The sequence below is a fragment of the Euprymna scolopes genome, chromosome 38 (genome assembly GCF_053919585.1).
Source record: "Euprymna scolopes isolate OS-2025 chromosome 38, ASM5391958v1, whole genome shotgun sequence".
In the NCBI taxonomy this organism is placed as follows: domain Eukaryota; kingdom Metazoa; phylum Mollusca; class Cephalopoda; order Sepiida; family Sepiolidae; genus Euprymna; species Euprymna scolopes.
Genome location: NC_136519.1, coordinates 13,351,274 through 13,376,671, shown reverse-complemented (window position 1 = coordinate 13,376,671; position 25,398 = coordinate 13,351,274).

Genomic DNA, 25,398 nt, shown 5'->3' with positions numbered 1-25,398 from the left:
CTCGAGCACTCGACGCGTTCTCGCTTCTGGAATAATGTGAGCAACCTGGGAATCCATCTGGCAGACACTTTATGCATATGCAAATGGTCAGGAATGATAGTTTCTAAAGACCCTGTACTAATCTTGACATCTTGGGCTATTGGCGAATAGTAATGCGCCAATCTTTCAAAATGGCAGCCTCAACTTGACGGACAGATGCCTCATCAATGGCAGAAGGGAGGCGACCAGGTCTGGGAGCTGTTTCCACAGACTTCCGGCCATGTTTGAATTCACGGTGCCAGCGTTTTACAAGGTCATATGATGGGGCATTATCACCATAAGTTTCTTTCATTTCATCAAAAGTCTCCTGTGGTGTGCGTCCTTTTAAATACGAAAACCGGATCACTGCTTCACATTCAACAGGCTCCATTTCACACCTTACACAGTTCAAACACCTGTAAAACAGAAACCACAATAAGTTCAGAGCTGTGATTTGCTACATAACCCGTAGAGATATAAATCATTGCACATACAAAATTTCAGCTAGATCAGACAACTAGAAGTGGGTCAGGGGTATTACTAATTGCAGGCCCCTCGTACTATTTCATTTTCATAGTTCAGTTTTAAAGAATATGTCTCTTTTTGTGAATTAAAGGTTATCTTGTTTTAATATGTGCATTATTAAATAATTACTTTTTATAGAATTAAGGTAAAAAAAATCTAATATATATTATAGATTATAAGATTGTACATGTTAAATGAATTTACGCATTTATTTAATTGTTCTCCTTCATCATCTTCTTTTTCTCCCTCCTCCTCCTCCTCCTCCTCCTCCTCCTCCTCCTCTTCTTCTTCTTCTTCTTCTTCTTCTTCTTTTTCTTCTTTTTATTTCTATTGTTATTATTAATGTACTGTTATCCTAAATATGAGTTACCTTCAATAGGTCCCCAGATTGTTTTTTGTACAGGCATTTATAATTGGCATAGAGTCTTCAAAAATTCAGTATGTCTTTGGTATACATCTTATAAGATGACTGACCAGTTTTTATGATTTCAGGTTCAAATGAACAGTATAGAAGACATTGGAATACACCCTAGTAGTGCCTGATCATAAAAGCTGATGAAATTTCATATATGCAATCTGGACGTCAGGATACTTTAGAAGAACGAAATGTAATAAAATTCTGAATGAACTGCTTCAGTCTGTTTTTGTGCTATCGAGCATCAGTTTTTGAGTGGCATAAGAAATTTAAAGAAGGCACGGGGGCTGTAAGGGATAGTGAGAGGTTTGGGAAGAGTAAGGAAATCAGAATACCAGCGTTGATTCGGCTAATAAAGAATTTCATGAATAAGGACCGTCGTGTTCCTATAGAGACAATAAGTGCACAGATAAATGTTAGTGTGGGAACTGTACATCCAATTATTCGCGAGGAACTGAAGACAGAAGATTTACATGAAGTTTTTCCCAAGGGTGCTTCATCCTTGTCACAGACTATTTTACCAAGATGAGCATCAAGACCGTTTCTCAACTTCCTTATAGTCCGGACGTGGCTCCTTGTAAATTTTGCTTATTCTTAAATCTCAGGGAAAACCTTAGAGGCTGTCGTTATGAGATAATTGCGGAGAAAAAGAGGCTATGACAAGGATCATTGACATGCAAGAGGAGTCTCCTTGGGCTTTTTAGAAGTTAATGGAACGGTACAGCAAGTGTTTTGCAGCCAGAGGAGATTACTTCGAATGGGACTAGAGTTTTATGTGCGTACTATAAATAAAAGTGCACATAGTCTCGAAACTTATTGAAGAAACTTCGAATAGTTTATTTTTCACATACAGTTGTTTGCTATTTCAAATCTATTAAACTATGGCTACGATACATACTTTAATGAATTCCCACTGATTAAATATGTAATGGAAAAGGACGTTTGGCTGTTGATGATTATTACTTATTAGAAAAACTTAATAAGTTCTATCGAAAATACTCCTCTTAGCACGCAAAGCGATTCATAATTTATTTATCCCTGTTTCTCTGTTCCCGCATATGTCAAATTCAACATTTTTATTTTGTTATGCATCATGAAACCCATTCTGTGACAATAATATACTCCATATTAAGAACAACGTCTGAATACTTATGAGCCAATTTATGACAATCATTTGTCGACATTGGATTTAAAAATAAATATGTCGTAATAAGCAGGGATACAGCTCCGTGGTATTTTGAACTTTCTTGATTTGGACTATGAATGGAAGTAAACTCAAGGCGATCTAATATAAAATATTCGGGAGAATTTGTTTGTGGCATTCTACTTCATATCAATATATTTATCTTTGTTAGTTACAACGTTGAGTAAAGAATCGTATACCCGTACCATATACCGTTTCTTTAGGTTAGCTAAGATTAGCTACACTCTGCTAATTTGCACACAATGTTTTTTTTCACAACAACAGACAAGACGTTAAGTATTAATCGATATTAGATCTAAAAACGAATATGTTATAATTAGCAAGGAAGCAGGCACGCTATATCTGGAACTTTCTCACAACTTACTGCTTTGTACTATGAAATGAACTGGAGTAAAAGCCCCCCCCCCCCCAATATAAAATGGTTTGTTTGTTTTAATCGATTTCACATTAGCACACTAATAGAACTATCCAAGATAAACTCCGAATTGTTAACAAAAGCATCACGCCCCGTAATATATACACATCTCTTTAGATCTCTCAGGTGTTCTAAAACTAGTGGCCCTTAACCTTTTTTATGCTAACAACAACAAATAAAAGTTGCCATAAAAAATCAAGTATTTTGATTTAACCAATGAAATTTGCTTTTGTATGAATCAAAGACATGGGGGAATATGTTTCCTTTGCATTATTAATCGTTACGGACTCTTTTTTTTTTAATCAGCTCTACTTTAAGACACCTGTTGCAACGTAAATGATGTATATAGAATTGTTGCATAAAAATAATACACACTGATTGAATTGTGCCCAAACGATGCATAGTATTGAACATAAAAGAATAAATTACTCACAAGACGAGGCTTTGACTGAAGTGGATACTAATGAGGCAAGTGTTTCTTATTTTGCTATAAATTTTTCGGATAATATTATAATAGGACGCAAGATAGAATATATGGCACACTGTTTAAAATAAACCCTTGCAGAGGAGCGTTATACTCGACTCGCATTGTACTTCACGACTTAAGAATGTGTCGTAAATCACGTTTTTACCAACATGAAATTGGCAGATATTTATAAAATCTGCGCGTAATCATGATGCACAGGCGCGAATATATCAAACCTACTTGACCGAAAGCAGTATTTGAAAAAAAAAAAAATACACATTTCCGTCTCTTTGTTTATTAATGTATCTCACTCACTCGTTTTCTGTCTTTTTCTTTGTTTCTCACTTTTCCTGTCTGCGACGAGGGAAAATTATAATTCAGTTTGTAAATAAAATTCTCCAAAATTATTAAAAATAAAAGAATTCTATTTTCATAAAAAAACATATGTGTCTATCGCTTATTTTATACAAGTATTCCAGCAGCAACGATCCCAGTCAGCGGTGATGTTAATGCCACAGAGAACTCGACGTAAAACGCTCCAGCAGACGTAGCCAACGCCACATCAATCCTTTATTTAAAGTGCATATGTCTCTCGTTTTATTATCTTAAACACCCGAAGAGCTAGTTGCTGTGTCCAAGAAATAACAGTCGTTCCCTAAAAGTCCCTACGGTTCTGGTAAATCAAGTAATTCTTCGCAGCAAACGACTTGGATACAAATAAGCTTGTCGCGTTAGCGTATTCCCCGTACTCACTTCGTCGCAGACCAAAGATGACTCCAATTACGAATCTAATAGAATAATTATTCGGTCCACTAATATATTAATCTATTAATCGTAGCGCATTCCCTAATTTAACAGGCATTAGCCGGCATATCTGCGCTCCGTTACGCGGAATAGCGTCGCAATTACGTTAACTTTGGACGGTACTCAGGCAATTAATTGCACCTACTTTTCGCTTGTTAAGAGTTGTGCGGCATTGGCAAGTGAGGGGGTGCTCTTTCTTTTAATTATGAAATGCGAGAATCTTATTTCTTATTAGATAAATGTTTAATTAAGCTATACAGTTCTTTTCATCTTTATATAATTAAATAACTATTATAGCCTCATCAAATATGCCGCTGCCTGTCCATAATTATGTCCCCCCAAATGAGGGATGAATTCGAAACAAGGTCAGTTTTGAATGTATGGAAGTTCCATATCTCCGAAAAGAAAATTTGCCTAATTCTAGAAGCATCTTTGTTTTAATGACATATGACAGAACAGGTAAAGTGCAGTATTAGAACAAATATTTCACTCTAATCCTATGCAAGGAGCCAAGGACCTGCATTTACTTGCCTATTCTCTTGATCAATGTATGATACGAAGTTATTTTTCAATTCAATAAGTCCTCCAAAAGGTTTGATATGGCGCAAAGCAGACAAATCTGACCGTATGATTTTATCGGTCAACATATTCATCATATCTACTGCATGCATTTTAATGAATGTTTCTTCAATATCAATTTCGTTATGGTAGCATTGTTGTAGCTGTTGATATCGAGTATTTTCTCTCTCAGTTATCAGTTCTAATATTATTGTTGCCCCAGGCATCGTTGTGTTTATTTATTTTATGTTATGCTCTCGAGGCGATAAGAAGTGTGACGCCAGAAATTCGAACAAGGACATTGCTATGAAATTATGTTAACCGCCATTTGTTCAATAAGATAGAGGCCGTTGGAAATCATGGTTCGATAGGCATAAGAGAGACTTAATGGAATTGCCCCAACTGGTCATGTTGACAAACACACACATACATAAGAACAGGTATGCTCGTGTACACATATGCCTTTAAAACCAAAGCAAAAGTACGGGAGTAAAATACAAGTTAGAATTAAGAGAGGTGATCATTTTAAAACATGTATACATATATGAAATAATTGCACACACTCGTGGACTTATACAAATAGTCCCACATGCTGGGGTGAGGAGTGATAGAGATAAAGGGGGATAAAGAGGAGAGGTAGAGACAGAGAGAATGATAGGAAATAGAAAATGAGATGCAGAGTTGAAGAAAGAGATGTACTTATTCTAAAATTGTAACTTCTTTCAGTCTTGACAGACTATGGATACTCATTGATTAATGAGGGCTTGATTCGACACAAGGTCAGTTTTTAATGATGCCTGCCCGTGAAATTTTTGTGGTAAGAGTTGCGCAGACTCCAACGACACATATCTTTGGTCGGTGTTGTTAAAGATCAGTGGAAAGTGGAGGTTCTGGACGACTGAAACCAATGTCAAGATAAGCGGAAAGCACATTCAGCGCTTAAGATGTCCAAATGCGCAACCGTCTGGTACTATAAGGCTCAGCGTTGCTTTACTTCGGTGATCTGATGAGAACCGGTGTGTCAGCGTGGTTATGACGTATAAGAGTCTAAAATAGATTGTTACAGGTTTTGTCCAATGCATAAAATAATCACAAACTTTCTAGAACTGATGCACACGACACTTAGGCCGATATTGAGACATATAGATCGACAAACAGACATACATACAGACAGATGAAAGAGATGTAGACATAGTGTTTTATGTGATTACTTGTCTGTGTAGAGGGGAAGCAAAAGAGATTTTATAAATATTCAAATCGACACACGTAGATATATGAAAAAAAATATACAAACTCTTTAGAACACACACGAACTACACTAACACAGACGTGTTAGTGTGCGAATTTGAGAATGTATTTGTGTTCATCAGAGAGAGAGAGAGAGAGAGAGAGAGAGAGAGAGAGAGAGGAAGAGAAAGAGAAAGAGAGAAAGAGTCTGTGTGTGAGAGAAAAAGAAAGAAAGAAAGAGAGAGAGAGAGAGAGAGGGCATGGCGGCTGTATGCAAATGCAGAGCCATGCGCGAGATCACATTCGATGCCTCCGTTCAGTATCGAAAGACAAATGACACCCCCTGTAGAGGCAGCTGCGCGTGTAATTGTGAAGCAAGGGTGGCGCAGTCCCTAACCACACCTCTTCTGAATCGGCACTGTTTGGGTCCAGTGGCAAGGAGAAGTCCAGGACGACTCGAAACAATGCCGAGATAAGCAGAGAGCACATACAGAACCTGGAAGTCCCAAATGGTCACTCATTTAGTACTGACCAGGTTAAACGTTGCTTTATTCAGTGATTCAGCGGGAACCGGTTTTTCAACGTGATTATGCCGTGTTATGAAATCACATTACCGTAAGACAAAAGAAAAAAGGCTATAAAAAAACGCGTGCACAAACTGACGAGGACGTTTGAGAGGAGAGAGGGAAGGAGCACGATCACGTTTTATTTGGGAAATTACTCGGAAATAAATATTTTTGTTACAAAAAAATCGAGTTATTACTTGTCTTATGTTCTTTGCAACGTACTCTGCTACAACGTGTTGGGTCTCGGATGCTTACATGTTAACACGTGTGTAAACGCATGTACTACATTACAGACACACGTCGATTCATAAAATAATTACATATTCTCTAAAATTCATGCAAGCATACATCGAGGCCGATAGTGAGATAGATATACAAACGCAGAGGTAGACAGACAGATAAATAGATAGAGAGGGATATATATATATATATATATATATATATATATATATATATATATATATATAGATAGATAGATAGATAGGGAAATAATAAGAAAGATAGAGAGAGAGAGAGAGAGAGAGAGTCAAAGAGCATGAGAAAGTCATATATACACGAAGATAATTGAAAAAAAATCCCACTGGAAGATAAACACATCTACATCGTGTGTGTGTGTGTGTGTGTGTGTGTGTGTGTGTGTGTGTGTGTGTGTGTGTGTGCGTTTGATATATCTTTGTGCGTGTGAGACAAAGAAAGAGAGAGACAGGGGAGGGAAAAGGGAAGAGGGAGGCAGATAGAGAATCACGGGCGCAGGTAAATACATAAAATAATCACACCCTTTAAGGAATATTAAACACCTACGAGCAGTGCATCTACCAATAGTCTCTCTCTCTCTCTCTCTCTCTCTCTCTCTCTCTCTCTCTCTCACTCTCTCTCTCTCTCTCTTAGATCAGGTCCAAAGAAATAATCTCGGATCTCTCGGTTTATTATCTAAGCTCCAATCCATATCCCATTCGCAGCAATGTTGCATCCGTGCCTGTTTTACAAATATTTTAATAGAATGTCCTCCGATGAACTCATTGCACTAGTGCTTCCCCCTGGACGTACATATCCCCGATAAACCCGCTTAACAACAAAATCATACCCCTTCACTGTTGATGTCCCTAAATGCTAATGATTTCTTCACTAATAGTTTCCTTCCTCGAACAGCTAGACTTTGTAATTCCCTTCCTGCTACCTGCTTCCCTGACTGTACTGATATGCAGAAATTTAAATGCAACGTAAATCAACATCCTGTTAATCTTTCCTAGGCATTGTCCGAGATAGTAACCTTTTACGCCCAAGTGGCGATATGCCTTGTTTGAGGTGAACGTAAGTAAAAATAGGAGAGCACCTGACAATCGTTTTTTTTTTTTTTTAAAATTCTACTACTAATACTAGTAGTAATATTGTTTGTAGTAGTATTTACTTTTCGGATATTCTTCCTAAGCCTTTAATCCAAAATATAAATAAGTTATCCTATTTTAATAAAATATAAACAGCACTTTATCTCCCACAATTGTGTTACTTATGGGAACTGTTTCTACAAAACTTCTTTTAAATTTGGTTGTAATAGAATACATGGTGTTATTGCTGTTACTAGTATTAGTAGTAGTAGTAGTAGTAGTAGTTGTAGTACAAGTAGTATTAACTTCCTTCGAACTTTAAGCGGAATTGGTGAGTTTAACAATACCCATTACAGGAGGTTTCTTTGTCAGCAGTTATATTTCACTATCAGGCCTCATTTATTTTCGAGTATGTAATTTAAAACAAAAAAAGGTCCCTCTTCTACTTAATGACACGTGTCACAATGTCTTCGCTTCTGACCGGAACTGATTTGTCCTCGTGATACTAGCGTAAACTGCATGGAATAACACACTGTTTCTGTAGTTCTTACAGGCATTATCCTCAAGTGTCTAAGATCTCTCTGTGTTAGGATTTATCAGTATAACCTGGCATGAGGATACTTTTCTTGGCAAGTAAATCCCAATGAAATATATCACGGTTCAAAAAGCTTCCCATCAAAATGGCTACTTAACATTGGCTTTTACGAGGATTGGCGCACTTTCTCCAAGTGATGTTACCTCAAGTAATAGCACCATACTAGAAAAATTCTTCTCCGAGAATTCATTAAGATCAAGAGACAACACGAGATACTATAACATAACGGGTGAGGAAAATTATGTTCTCAACTTCTTTACTAACTCTATATTTGAGAATTAAAGGAGGACATTACGGAATATCCGTTTAGCATTAATGCCAGCCATGTAGAAAGCTGTTTGAAAAAAAATGAAAGAATCGGTTTCTACACTAGAAAGTAGGCATACACTTTAATGATTCCGATACCCCAAACACTTCCGATTTTCCCGTTCCCGATTAATCGTCCTGCGAGGTGAAGTTGATTCAGTGGTCAATGAGACAAACTGATGGGTGTTTCAAATTCGAATCCAATTCGTTCGACAAAAATCACTTACACTTTGCCCTTCCGGGACACTGCTTCCCCGACTGTACTGACATGTAGAAGTTCAAGTGTAACGTGAACCGACATCTTGCGGCCCAACTTCTTACATAGTACTCCTGTAGCTTATGTCCCTGATAGTAGCCCCCTACATCAAAGTGGCGATGTACCTTGTTTGGGATGAAAATGTAATTAAAAAAATTTTTTTTTAAATGTTGGCAATCTTCATCGTCTAAATTGTCGTCTCTTCCATAAAGTACCCGGTGTCTTCCTAAAAGCAATTCTGACTAGAAACATATCGGGGATACCAATGTCAACAATAGTATTTTACGATATGTTGATGATGCTGATTGATCCTCCTAACTCTGTCAACTAGTAGATACTTTGTATTCGACTATTGATTATGCTTTATTTTCATATTTGTTTGTTTCAGAAATGGTCAAGCCATGGTCAGTTATTTTCTTGTATTTCTGGCATTTCGCCCTGGTAACATTTACCCCGTCCCCCCTCCCCCCGACACGCAATGTTTGTACGTCAAAGGGGAAATAGAATTAATTGCTTGTATGATCCGTTTTGATGATAGGCAAATATTAGATTGGTCATTTTTATCTTGACGGATCGATTTTTTGGCGGCGAAAAACATGGAGATGCACTGGCTTCTGCTTTTTACGACCGTCTATTCGTCGAATTGCGTTTACATTTGTTATATCAACTGACATTCAGTTTCTACGAAGAGAAAATTCACGAAAGCACATAAAAATAGCGTTTCTATTTACACGCATGCACGCACATATAAACACGTACACATATATGTACATCCCCACACACCCAACACCCCATATATATATAAATATATATATATATATATATATATATATATATATATATATGTGTGTGTGTGTGTGTGTGATCTCTTATATATATAAATATATATATATTAGGTTCAATATATATATATATTAGGTTCAATATATATATATATATATATATATATATATCAGGTTCAATATATATATATATATATATACATATATATATATATATATATATATATATATATATATATATATATACTTAGACTCCGCTAATCGAGCCAGAGATGTCTCGTGATACGGGGTTCGAATCGTTCGGTTGGTAGTAATCGTGACACCCTGCACTGAAGATTCCCGAAAGGATGAAACACTAGTGTCTGTAGGTATTTAATTATTATAGTAAAAAATAATTATGACAGCCCCTTTAAGAAATTAGTTTCTTATCGTTGAGCACTTTCAGTTGAATTAAAAGTCGGTCAATTTAGCTCTTATGCGTAGATCATCGTATAACGATTAGATCACTGTCTGACTGACATAAATGAACACTTAAAATTAAGATGTTTAAAATTCAACGTTATTTCAAGCGGTTAATGGTAGCCGAATGGATTAGGTCTCCGCTAATCGAGCCGAAGTTGTCTCGTGATTCGGGGTTCGAATCGTTCGACTGGTAGTAATCGTGACACCCTGCACTGAAGATTCCTGAAAGGATGAAACACTAGTGTCTGTAGGTATTTAATTATTATAGTAGAAAATAATTATATATATATATATATATATATATATATATTAGGTTCAATATATATTACGTTCAATATATATATATACATACATATATTAGGTTCAATATATATATATATATATATATATATATATTAGATTCAATATATATATGTATTAGGTTCAATATTTATATATTAGGTTCAATATATATATATATATATATATATATTAGGTTCAATATATATATATTAGGTTTAATATATATATATTGGGTTCAATATATATATATATATATATATATATATATTACGTTCCATATATATATATATATATATATATATATATATATATATATAAGGTTCAATATAATAATCGACAGAGAATTGTCTTAGTGCATTGGAGAATTGTGATTCTGTTAAGATGTAGGGTACGAGATTGTGTGAATAATTTTCTAGCACAATAGAGGGAGCCCACCTTTATTGAAGCAGCGTTGACAATTTTCTAAATATACTTGTTTCAATTTATCTTGCTCCTCCATTAAACCTGTCTCCCATCGCCGCAGTGTTGAATCCCTGTTTCTATTGTACAGGTACTTTAATGATACATGCTTTTATGGACTCATAGCACATGTGCCAACTACAAGCCTACGAATGCTGAAAACGCAAAATACGACTCCATCACTTTTAAAGCCCCTACACGTTGGAAAGGCTTCTACAATAATAGTTTATTCTTTCGAACTGCTAAACTCTGGGATTTACTCCCTGTTTCCTGCTTTTCCTGACTATAGTTAGCTACAGAAATTTAAATGTAATGTGAACTTACGTTTTGCTTCTTAACTATATGCAGTCCACCGTTACACACAAACCTGAAATTCCAGCCTCTTACGTCTTAGTGGCAATATTTGGGTTAAAAAGTAACCCATGTAAGCATATATATATATATATATATATATATATAGAGAGAGAGAGAGAGAGAGAGAGTTAAATGCATAATAGATTCACTGATTGATATAATAATTAAGTCATTGATTTTGCGCTACGAGACAGATACTGTCACGAATTGTAAATGTCAACTTAATTTAAGGAATAAATTATAAGACGGTCAACATCACATGAACTTTGGAATATCGTCTTTTGTCATTTGTTCACTATATATATGTGTGATGGTATATATATATATATATATATATATATATATATATATATATGTCAGGTCATGTCATGTCATGTGCTACTGGTACCATGTAACCCAGTACTACCTGCCTCATGGTCGGGTCACAGGCGACTAAATTGGTTCCCTCACCAAACTTGTTTGGTGAGGAGGGCAGCTAGTCTCCCTGACGGATTAAAAACAAGACCTTCCAAAGGGCGAATAAACCCTTTTTCAGGATCAACGGCCAACTAGCACCGTGTATATTTGTGTGTATGTATATGTGTGTTGGGGGTGGAGAGGGCTCCCGTAAGCCGTGGTGAATGCAACCTTTCTAAGAGAAGCATATCTCTGATTTTAAAAACCATAAAGCGGGAGACCAGTACCCGCATTAAGTTGGTCTGCAGTTTAATTTGCTGCTGGCTATCTTGCTCTTGCTTGTTGCTGGATTTCAACATTTTGAACCGAGATAGGGATTTAGCTGTCGTACAAATCTAAGACTCTGTAACATTATCTTTGTGTAGATACTCCCTCAGGCATTTGAGCTCATGGACTTTAAGTGTTCGAGGGAGTGGCACTCGTCTGGCAAGACGTTACAATCATATATATTAGCATGTCAATATTTTACAGAGAATGTTATTGCCCATTTACTGTTGCTGTTCTGAATCACTCTTAGGCAAGGTAAATCACCCATAATTTTTCTTCCTCTGTGTAATTGATACGGATAGTTGATTGCCATTTACTCTCTGTACCTGCCAAAGTCTTGTCAACGGTGTACTATGGCAGAAAAAGATGCAAACCCCAACGATTAGCCAGCGGACGAGCCTGCACTGTAGTTCCGCCGCGGTTACCAAAGAGTATTGAACATGTCACACACCACAGAAGAACTAGAAATAGTAATTAGATGAACGAACTATAAAAAAACAAACATGGAACCAAATTGTATACCAAATTGTATAACAAATTGTATACCAAAATTGTATACCACCAGAAGTCTGGGAGCACGCCCGACCAACATAAAGAAATCAATAATTTCGTCTATTTTGCAACGTTTTGTGATTACGACTACAGAAGTCCTCTTGGATTATAAGGATGCCATATGGTAGAGATTTACAAAAGGAACCGACACTGTGAATGATTTGGAAATCATAGAGGAGTTTCACTTATATCCATAACAGGAAAGATATTAGTTTACATTCTACAATTTTGACTACAGACCCCGGCTGAAGACGTTTCTTATGAGTTCGTGTCGATTCGGCGCAAAATGATCCACTCAAGATATGATATTTAAACTGCGTCACATACAAGAAAAATCTGCTGAACAACGTGAACCTCGTATTTTCGCTTTTGTAGACAGTTCACAGAAAAAAGCTTTGGAAAATATCCAGTCATTATCGTTGCACACCAACTTTCATCAGAGGGCTACAGAGCTTCCGTTATAGCTTGGCCGCCAACGTCTGCTATGGCCATGGATATTTATAACCATTAAGAGTCAGACACGACGTAAAACAAGCATGCGTGTTCATTGTTGTAGTTCTCGCAAGCATTCCAGAAGAACTTGATGATCTTTATGTTCGAATCAGAAGTTTAGAACACGTTTCAACTTCAACTTCAACTTCAGGCGCCTGAAAGTAATGAATAAACACAAAGCAACTAATACAAAAGCTTCCTTTTGTGGACTCTCGTGGCTACAAATCTTTACGAAAATGCAACATCTATTGACAGCCTTTGCTGAAGCATCAACACGATACGGACTCACAACCAACATCAAGAAAATAGAAGTTCTCGTTCAAGAAACCCATAACATAAAGTTCAATCGTCGCAAAGTTTTCCTAAATGCCGTTCAGTTGACTGAAGAAGAAAAGTTCAGGTACTTGGATAGTACTATCTCCAACAGTGAAACTATAGACGCGAAAATATCGGAAGAAAATAAATCTGCAGCTTAAGCGTTCGCGAAACTGAAAATCCGGCTGTGGTTCTACAGATGAAATCAATCTGAAAAACCAAGATAAAGCCTACAAAGCGATTGTAATACCAACACTTCTGTACAGCTAGGAACACATACATTCTAAAGACACAGCATAAAGAGATTGACTATGTACAACAATGAACTAATGAATATTTCAGATTTATTTACTCTCTGGTACAGCAGACGGATTTTCACTTTGGGAGATGTTTCCATATATCCCTGGCTATGTTTGAAATCAGGATGTGAGCGTTTACAAGGCCATATAATATGGAATCATTAACATACGTTTTTTTCATTTCTTCGAAAGCCCCCCAACCCCGTGATGTGCATCTTTTCAAATACAGAAACCGGATTACTGGAAGACACTTGAAAAGCTCCATTTCACCTCTGACTCAGTTTAAATACCTGTAAATCAGGAAGCAACATTATTTCATATTTGTTATTTGCCATAAAACTAATAGATATTTGCAAAATTAAAACTATTTCAGACAAATTGTAGTCGGTCAGAGATAATACTTCTTAAACGAAGCTGCTACAGCTGATAATTTTTTATCTTCTTTTCTTTTGGTTTCCTTCATCTCGTCTTTCTTTCCTATTTCTCTCGTTTATGTATTATTTCCTTTCACGCCTATCTCTTTTTTATTTCTTTTATTGTCTTTCTTCCTTCTCTATTGTATTCTTTAATTTTTCCATTCTTACTTCCATCCCCCCCCTTTACTGCTTTTATTTTTTATTTTCCTTGTCTTTTTTGCTCTGCTGGCATTTATTTTTTTCCTTTTTATGCCTGTATTTCTTTGTTCCTTTTTTATTTTCTTTCTTCCTTCTCTATTATTTTTCTGTTTTTCTTTCACGTTGTTCTTTCTTTGTTTTTTCTTTCTTTCTTTCTTTCATATTTTTATTCTCTATTATTTGCTTTTTGTTTTCCATTTTTTCTTTCTTTCTTTCTTTCTTTTTCTCTATTATTTGCTTTTTTCCTTTCTTTTTTCTTTCTTTCATCTTTCTTGCATCTCAATTATTTTCTTTCGATTGTCTTTCTTTAGTCTTTATTCCTTTTCTATTATTTTCTTTTCTTTCTCTCTGCTTTCCTTTTCACTCTAATGCCATTCATCTTTCTTTTTCTCACTCTACTATCGATTGTTATCTCATTTAATTACCGAAACTTTGCCATCCGATGCTTTATAGCAGGTTCATAATAATATACAGCACCACCCATACTTCGCCCAACCTAAACTGTCAAACTCAATATCATACAATTTACCCCGGCCGCAATCATATTGAACTCTTTTTCCTGACTTTTTCGTACCTCAATTCTCTCGGGGAAATCATTGAATTTAATATCGCCGTATTAAAAATCTAATATAGACGTACACCGCGTAAACATTATTCCAATGAAAGTATGCGAGCGAAATTCAATTCGTTTAAAAAAAATAGAAACTATTTTAGCTTAAATTCAAATCTGTTATATTTTTCTGCCAATGTTATTAATTTAATCCCATCACTATAACTGCATTATTACTAAGATTTTGATCGCAAATTAACATGTGTTTATAGCAATTAAATAAAAAAAAACATGCTAAAGCGAGATTCGTCGTATGAGAACATCTCCGGAGAATAATTAAATTACGAGCGAATTGAAAATAAAATATACATCAATGAAACTACAGTTACCATGTTGAAGTAAACTTAAATGTAATTTAATGTTGAAGTCAACTTGAATATAACTTGATGTTGAAGTAACCTTAAATATAACTTGATATTGAAGTCAACTTAAATATAACTTGATGTTGAAGCTAAATTAAATATAACTTGATGTTGAAGTCAACTTGAATATAACTTGATGTTGAAGTCAACTTAAATATAACTTGATGTTGAAGTCAACTTAAATATAACTTGATGTTGAAGTCAACTTGAATATAACTTGATGTTGAAGCCAACTTGAATATAACTTGATGTTTAACTCAACTTAAATATAACTTGATGTTGAAGCAAACTTGAATATAACTTGATGTTAAAGTCAACTTAAATATAACTTGATGTTGAAGTCAACTTGAATATACCTTGATGTTGAAGTCAACTTAAATATAACTTTATGTTGAAGTCAACTTGAATATAACTTGATGTTGAAGCCAACTTAAATATAACTTAATGTTGAAGTCAACTTGAATATAACTTGATGTTGAAGTCAACTTAAATATAACTTGATGTTGAAGTCAACTTGAATATAACTTGATGTTGAAGTCAACTTCAATATAACTTGATGTTGAAGTCAACTTAAATATAACTTGATGTTGAAGCCAACTTAAATATAACTTGATTTTGAAGTCAACTAAAATATAACTTGATATTGAAGCCAACTTGAATATAACTTGATGTTGAAGTTAACTTAAATATAACTTGATGTTGAAGCCGACTTGAATATAACTTGATGTTGAAGTCAACTTGAATATAACTTGATGTTGAAGTCAACTTAAATATAACTTCATGTTGAAGCCAACTTTAATATAACTTGATGTTGAAGTCTTGAATATAACTTTATGTTGAAGCCGATTTTAATATAACTTGATGTTGAAGTCAACTTAAATATAACTTGATGTTGAAGTCAACTTGAATATAACTTGATGTTGAAGTCAACTTAAATATAACTTGATGTTGAAGTCAACTGAAATATAACTTGATGTTGAATTCAACTTGAATATAACTTGATGTTGAATCAACTTGAATATAACTTGATGTTTAACTCAACTGGAATATAACTTGATGTTAAAATGAACTTAAATATAACTTGATGTTGAAGTCAACTTAAATATAACTTGATTTTGAAATAAACTTAGATATAACTTGATGTTAAAGTCAACTTGAATATAACTTGATGTTGAAGTCAACTGTAATCTTACTTGATGTTGAAGTCAACTTAAATATAACTTTATGTTTAATTAACTTGAATATTACTTGATGTTGGAATCAGCTGAAATATAACTTCATGCAGAAGTAAACTTAAATAGAACTGGATGTTGAAGTTAGCTTAAATATAACTTGATGTTGAAATGAACTTAATTAGAACTTGCTATTGAAGTCAAATGTAATATAACTTGATGTTGAAATCAACTTACATATTACTTGATGTTGAAATTAACTTAAATATAACTTGATGTTAACGTCAACTTGAATATAACTTGATGTTGAAGTAAACTTGAATATAACTTGATGTTGAAGTCAACTTAAATATAACATGATGTTGAAATTAACTTAAATATAACTTGAATTGAAGTCAACTTGAATATAACTTGATGTTGAAGTCAACTTTAATATAACTTGATGTTGAAGTCAACTTTAATATAACTTGATGTGTACGTTAACTTGTGTATAACTTGATGTTTAAGTCAACTTGAATACAACTTGACGTGTAAGTAAACTTGAATATAACTTGATGTTGAAGTCAATTTTAATTTAGCTTCATGTTGAAGTCAACTTGATCTTTTCAAAACTAAGGTCTATAAAATCTTTTGCTATATTATATTCTAGTTAGCTCCTTACAGCAAGTTGCTTCACGCCTTGTCTTGAGCTATTATCTATATAAAAACATTATATTCTAATTTTCCTAATAGTTTTAAGTATTGGCGACATAATATCATAGATGTCGTTCCCATAATTCCACTTTCTTTATGATTCATATTTGGGGGTTGGTTAATTTACGATTATCTCTATAGATATTCCGTTTGGGATGAAAAATTGCGAACATCCTTGGTTAGAAAAACGTAGAAATTTGATTGTAAATTCAGCTGTAATCTTCCGAACGAATATAATGAGGTAGGATACATGTAATGCGACGTATCACCATTTTAATGGATTTACCTGTTTATCCTTGAGCTAAGAGAAATAATCCCATAAATTTTCTCACTCGTACAAAGTTGCTTCCCTTGCCATAAAATATGAAGGGGAATTTTTTCTATTTTTATTTTTGAATTTCTTAGTTGAATTACCTTCCTCAGTCAAATACCACCTTATTCAATCTTATACGAAATCATGAAATCAGTTGTTCTCATTAATCACGTGCAAGAATGACGTTGCTTGGGTCTAAAACACAATTTAAACCGTTTGTTTACTCAATTCGTTTTTTTTTCTTCCAGCATGGATTGCTTCCATCGACATAGTTTTGCAAACAGATGCAATGTTGTTTCGCATGAATACTACTGTTGTAACATATTAAAATGTTATTGTAGGAAATAAATAACAAACACAAGTTAATTATTATTAACAGCAACTCAGTGTAATATTTATTAAATCCCGCTTGTTTGATGCGCGTGTTATATATATATATATATATATATATATATATATATATATATATATATATATATTAAGTTATATATATATATATTAAGTTATATATATACATATATATATTAAGTTATATATATATATATATATATATATATATATATATATATATATATATATATATATATATATATGTTTGGAGGTGTATGCTGAGCAAAAAACAAAAACAAAACAAAAACAGTATTTTCAACTTTGACCCCTATTATGACCCCTTAAAATTTATTTTTTAAAGTTATTAAATTAGATCACAGTCCAAGGAATCTATATCTAAAATATCAAGTGTTTAGACCCAAAATTGTAGGAGGACTTTGTTAGCGTTCTCAATGGTCAAATCGTTGAACTTTTAACAGCGAAATTTCTTGCCATAACCCGATCACATCGATTTTTCCCAAATCTCAGTACCCTGTGTATCAAAATTTGAATCTGTAGGCTAAAAATTGACAGAGTTATTGCGCAGGGAAATGTACACAGACACAAACACAGACAGACACACACACAAACACTTTCACTTATATATACATATTAGACTAGCATTTCTGCCCATCGTTGCCCGAGTGCTTGGAGGTGTATGCTAAGCAAAAAAAAGGTCAATTTTTTTAAAAACTTTGGCCCCTATTATGAGCCCTTAATATTTATTGTTTTGGAATCAAACTAAGTTATTAAATTAGATCCATGTGCAAGGAATCTATATCTAAAATGTCAAGTGTTTAGACCCAAAATTGTAGGAGGACTTTGGTAGAGTTCTCAAAGGTCAAATCGTTCAACTTTTACACCTTAACAGCTAAATTTCTGGCCGACACCCGATCACATCGATTTTCCCAAATCTCAGTACCCTATATATCAAACTTTGAGTCTGTAGACTAAAAATTGACAGAGTTATTGCGCAGGGAAATGTACACAGACACAAACACAGACAGACACACACACAAACACTTTCACTTATATATACATATTAGACTAGCATTTCTGCCCATCGTTGCCCGGGTGCTTGGAGGTGTATGCTAAGCACAAAAAAAGGTCAATTTTTTTAAAAACTTTGGCCCCTATTATGAGCCCTTAATATTTATTGTTTTGGGATCAAACTAAGTTATTAAATTAGATCCATGTGCAAGGAATCTATATCTAAAATGTCAAGTGTTTAGACCCAAAATTGTAGGAGGACTTTGGTAGAGTTCTCAAAGGTCAAATCGTTCAACTTTTACACCTTAACAGCTAAATTTCTGGCCAACACCCGATCACATCGATTTTCCCAAATCTCAGTACCCTATATATCAAACTTTGAGTCTGTAGACTAAAAATTGACAGAATTATTGCGTAGGGAAATGTACCCAGACACACACACAGACACAGACACAGACACGTTCACTTATATATATACATATATATATATATATATATATATATATATATATATATATATATATATATATATATATATGATTTTTAGAATGTGAGAGATTATATATAATTTCCACAGCCAAACAACGTCGCAGCCCAAGGGAAATTATATATATATATATATATATATATATATATATATATATATATATATATATATATATATAATTATATGTATATATGCATATATATATAATTATATATATAGAGAGAGAGAGAGAAAGGAGAGAAATTATATATATATATATCTTTGTGTGCACATATAGTTCCATATGTATATACATATTTTGTAATTTAAATTTATATGGATATATATATATGTGTTGTAATTTAAATTTATAAATAAAAAACTGAAAATTCCATACAATATAGTAAATAACACCTTTAAACCATTGTACATTTATTTTAGCAATGTTTTTAACACGTAAAAACATATTTACTACGAGACGTTTCACTATTTCAATTAATTTAAATGTAATTTGAAATGAAGCATAAAAACCAATTCAGATTTTAAACGAAACAGTAATACAAAAACTGCTTCAATACGAGTGAAGAAAATCAGTTGAAAATACTTGCAAAAATAAAATTAAAAAATTATAAGGACGAAAACGACTGAGGAACTTTTCTACATGAAAAATAGAAAAATTACAAAATATGATCATTACGTAGAAACACCCTGTGCTATTTAACATTATCTGATTGAATATATATATATATATATATATATATATATATATATATATATATTCGAACTGGTAAACTATATATATATATATATATATATATATATATATATATATATATATATATATATATATATATATATATATATTCGAACTGGTAAACTCTGGAATTTACTTCTTATTTCCTGCTTTTCCTGACTATAGTTAGCTGCAGAAATTTAAATGAAATGTGAACCTACGTTTTGCTTCTGAACTATCTGCAGTCCACTGTTACACACAAACCTGTAATTCCAGCCTCTCACGTCTTAGTGGCAATATTTTGGGTAAAAAATGTCACCCATGTAAGTACATATATATACATATATATATATATATATATATATATATATATATATATATATATTTAAAAGAGTGTAGCCATCAACAATTGTGGGTTTTTTTAAAGGTTTTCATCATATTTTTATTTTAAAATATTTTCATAACGCGTTTCGAGCTTAGGGTGTGCTCTCTTCAGATATTTTCATAAAAAGTTTTTTCTTTAAAATGGGAGTTTGTAGATATGCCTCCGCTGATATTAAATATGTTTTTCATAGTGATGCGATGCGTGTGTTCAGTGTTCAGACGTTCTGTCTCCAACTTTAAGTGTTCACAGTGACCGGTCAAAGTTAGTTTCAAAGAGTGTTTTTTAGTCCATATGGTGAAGGTTTTTATGGCTTTTTTAGGGTTCTTTTTAAAGACTTTCTTTCCCCATGTATAGCATACACTCACACACAATCACATACGCATACATATACATTCATGTACATGTACACATGCTCACGCACACGTACGCAGGCACACACACATACACACACGTACATACATAGAAATATATGTAGGAGCATACATATATACACATATACATACCCACCTACACACCCAAACACGTACTCGCATACATCCACCGCTAACAATTATTTTTATTTTTTTATTTTTTATTTTATATATATATATATATATATATATATATATATATACTTTTTTTCCCACCAAAACACGCATGTATATATGCGCTTAATCATTCCGACATACGTACACGCACCCACATACACACAAGTAAGATGGAGAATAGGTAGAAGATATATATACACACACATACACGCACATACACACATATATGTACACACATATATGTATGTGCACATACACTCACAAACATCCACATACTATGTAGGCACACACACATACACACACACATGCACACACACAGACATATGCAGGGGCTCACACATACGCGTATATCCATATTCACACGAACACATTTACCCACTCATACATGTGCATACATATGTATGTAAATATACACATACACACACATACATACGGATGTGTATACACTCATCCACCCATATATATATATGGGCACATGCACTCACAATCACACACACACATACATATTCATAAATTCCACCTTATATATATATTGGTTGAAGTTTCCTTTCCAATCCATGCACATATGCATACATGGATTCGGTCACCCACACATAAGTGCACGTATACATACAAACAAGATGTAGCATAGATAACAGATGATATATAATTATACACACACGCATACACAATCATATGTGCACACCCACGCACACACACATATACACACGCACACACGCGCGCACATACACATACATACGTTTAATTTCTAGTTGTTTGTTTATTTAAGAGAAATGGTACTGTACTGGGTATGGGCGCGCGCACCCGCGAAAGTGTGCGTGTGCCTTATTGTGCTTTTTTGTTGTTTCGTGTGTGAGGGTGCACACCTACCCAAGCATGCATGCGTGTAAGTGTATTTTGTGTTTTGCCTATTTATGTGTATAATTATGGAGAGATGTTTAAGGCGGGGTTAAACTTTGCTATGAAATTTTTTTCTTGAGTTAGCAAGTAGAAGTAGTTGTCAGTTTGGAAGATGGGCATTATCTCGAATCTGCCTCCACTGCATGTGTGTATATGTTGTGATACATGTAGGTGTCTATTTTCCGCGATTTTGATGTTGGATCGGTGTAGGGCTACTCTATTACTAAGGTTTTTTGTAGCGCCTATGTAGGATTTATCGCATGCTGGACATTTTATTACATAGATCACATTTTTTGAGGTGCAATCTAGGTTTTTTTAAATTTTGAATGTTTGTATGGGGTTCGTGAATGTGTATGTGTTTCCCTCTAATATTATGTTGCAGACTCCACATCGTTGTTTGTTGCATTTTGTGACTCCTTTTGTTGCGTCTTGATTGAGTTTGGATGAGGTAAGAATGCGTTTTAGGTTTTTGGGTTGGCGTTTGCTTTTTATTATTTTTGTTGTTTTAAGGAAATTGTTTAGTTTGCTGTTTTGGTTAAGTAGGACGAGGTTTTTCGTTATCTCTGTGAAAAGCTCTGGGTTGTTTGTGTTGTGTGTGGAGACGTATGTTAGGATTTGTTCTTTGTTTCGTTCTTTAGGGGTTCTCAAATCTTCTACTGGTATATTTGTCGCAAGTTGGATCCCTTTGTCTATAAGTTGTGATGGGTATTTTCTTTTTCTTAAATTTATTCGTAGTTCCTTGAGTCGGATTTTTCGAAGGTTATTGTCCGTGATTATGGTGCAGATTCTACGTGCTAGGGTGTAGGGAATTGATTTTATGCAGCTTTTAGGGTGGTGACTTTTAAAGTGTAGGTATTGTTGGGTGTCTGTAGGTTTGCGGTAAATGTCTGTGATAATGTTATTGTCTTTAATCTTTATCAGTATGTCTAGGAAAGGTAATTCTGTAGAGCTTTAAAAAAATAGAACAAAAACTTGGCCACAGCACTAAAACACTGTTTGTAGAATCATGGAAAATGTACTTAGATGACTGCTTCATCCTATGGAAACCCACATGGGGGGACATCACAGACTTACACACCATACTCCAGAACCTACACCCAAAAATTAAATTCACCATAGAACAAAGCTCTACAGAATTACCTTTCCAAGACATACCATCACTTTAAATATATATATATATATATATATATATATATATATATATATATATATATATATATATATATATATATATATATATTAGTCGTTTTCCAGCCAGGAACGTGCTTTGTCAAACACAAAGTGTAACAGCTACTAAAACGGGAGTTGTACCATTAAAATGAGCGACCTTTCGTGCCACAGAGTTTATTTATGTTCATAGCTATCATCCTTCTCAATGCACTGTTCGAAAGATTCAATGGCGCATCTCTGCTTCTAAAGCACGTCCATGACAGGGTTTCTTTCTTAGAGCATCGCATCATTAATATTTTCAAATAAGTGATTATACTTTTAAGAATGCGTGAGATTAGTCATCATTACACTTCAATGTGAAATCCGCTCTGATCCATTTTTGTGGAATAAAAAACAGGAGGATTTACTAATGACAGCCCGTATGAATAACAGTATATATAATATAATATAATGAATGTTAGAAATGACATTGACGACAATTATTTAAAGGGTAGTGGGAGAAGAATATTACATTTAGTAATCAAGTTAGTAGTGCTACAGAATTTAAGCAAACATCCTTTGAAGCTGAATCCAAAACTCTTATTTCGCAATTCGTTGTATAGAACAACAATCTTGTAACGTTTTCATTCGGGACAAGATCAAAGTGTAGTATCTGTTCCGGCAGATGCTGCAAGCTATGACTAGCAAAGACCAGATGTGGGGGCAACCCCACATGCCTGACCATTAACCAGCTCCCATTTCCCACCTCTCGGGAGCTGGTCCCCTTTTTCCCTTCCCTTTCCCTTCACTCCTCACATTAAAAATCGGCCTTGTGCCTAATTTGCTCGGTGGGGAAGCAAATAAATACCATCTATTCCGGCAGATGCTGCACTTAAGATAATTTGTACCAGTCAATGGAGGGGAAACCCTCTATACTGGGACAATTATTATTTTTGGTAACCAGAGTGCCCCCTTTTTGCCTACTTTTAGGGGAGCTGGTTTTTACCTCACATTAAAAACGGCCTTGTGCCTAATTTGCTCAGTTGGGGAGCAAATAAATACCATCTGTTCTTCAGATGCTGCACTTCTATTTCTTGTTCTCTTTCGGTGGAGGAGAAATCCTTCACGACTGAGACAATTTTTATTTTTGTACCTTTTCTCATCGTTAAAAAACGACCCTGGTGTCTAACTCTGTCCCGTGGGGAGGCACAGTAAATAGGTACATCAGAAAATTAAACAGACCGTTCTTCACAAAGATAAATAAAATATTATAATTCTTTTTACATACGTACGCGGTCGTTTGTCTTCTATTTCTTTTTTTATCGTCGCTATCCTAAGTGTGATCACTGAGCCCTAATGATTGTGATCTTCTGTTATCTTTAGGCGAATATACACATTCGTGAAAAACAATGGCGACTTGTTGGCGATTAATTATTGGAGTGAAAGCAACTTATTTTATCTCCCACATAACACCACGAACGTTAAACAAACCATTCGCGCATTTTCTTTAAACACAAACGGCACTAGTGTTTATGTGGGATTTTGAGTGAGCAACTAATAAACAAATCAAATAATAAAAAAATATTTACATACGTGCACGGTCGCTGGTCTTCTAGTTTACATCGCTTTTCGATATGTGGGGCGTAGCTGTTGATCTTCAATTTTACTGTTAAAAAATGCACTCATGTATAGAAAACAATACAGCGTCAAAGATTTAATTCTGAGATGTGTTTTTAGGATAGAGACCAAGTAAATTTCTTCTTAATCAATCTCGTCTGCTCTGTGCGCTTCCTGACTCGTTCTAGTTTCCTAGAAACTGTGTTTTCTCCCCCGAACACGTGATCAGTTCTCTCTAATCATTCAACACCTGTATTTCTACCGAATTTTGTCTGTGGAGTTAATCTTTTAAACATTGTGATCTGATCTATTTCTGTTTAATACCAGCTATTATTATTTTCATATGTACTCTGTGTAACCATTGCCAAAATTCATACTTGTCATAAAATATTCTCTACTTACTAGCGTGAGGTTCCAATATTTATTACATGAATATGAATATTTTAAATTATATATATATATATATATAAAGTAATAGGAAAATTCTACATAATATATATATATATATATACACAGCGTGACCCCAAAAAACGGGCCCCAACTCTAATTAGGCCCCGTTTCTTAGTGTTTTGTCTGATTGAAATGAAACTAGCCATAACTAGTTTATTATATTCAAAACATCACATCAAAACACTAGGGTCTTTGGCCTTTTTTTCTCCATTCTACAGCATATGTTCTAGATTACCTCAATTTAGCTCTGGGCATTACTTGAGGCGCAGCACGAAGTTGTCCATGACGTTCTTACAGACCGAATTGGTAATGGCTCTCATCTCCTCCCTGATGGCTTCCTTGAGTTCCGTGATGGTTCTGTGTTTCCCTGCGTAGACTCTGTCAAGATAGTCCCAAAAGAAAAAAAAATCTGGGGGGCTTAGGTCAGGACTATGGGGTGCCCACTCAAAATCAGTCTTGAGACTGATCACTTGACCTCCGACGTTCTCTTTCAGCCATCCTCGGGACAGGTTTTAGGTCTGAGAACTTGCTCCATCCTGCTGGAGCCAGAAGTTGCTCATGAGCGACAGGTAGATTGTCTGGAGCTCACTCTCGAAGGTTTTGAGGACTGTCACTGCTGCGCCAGATTCTTCGATGAAGATTAGTCCG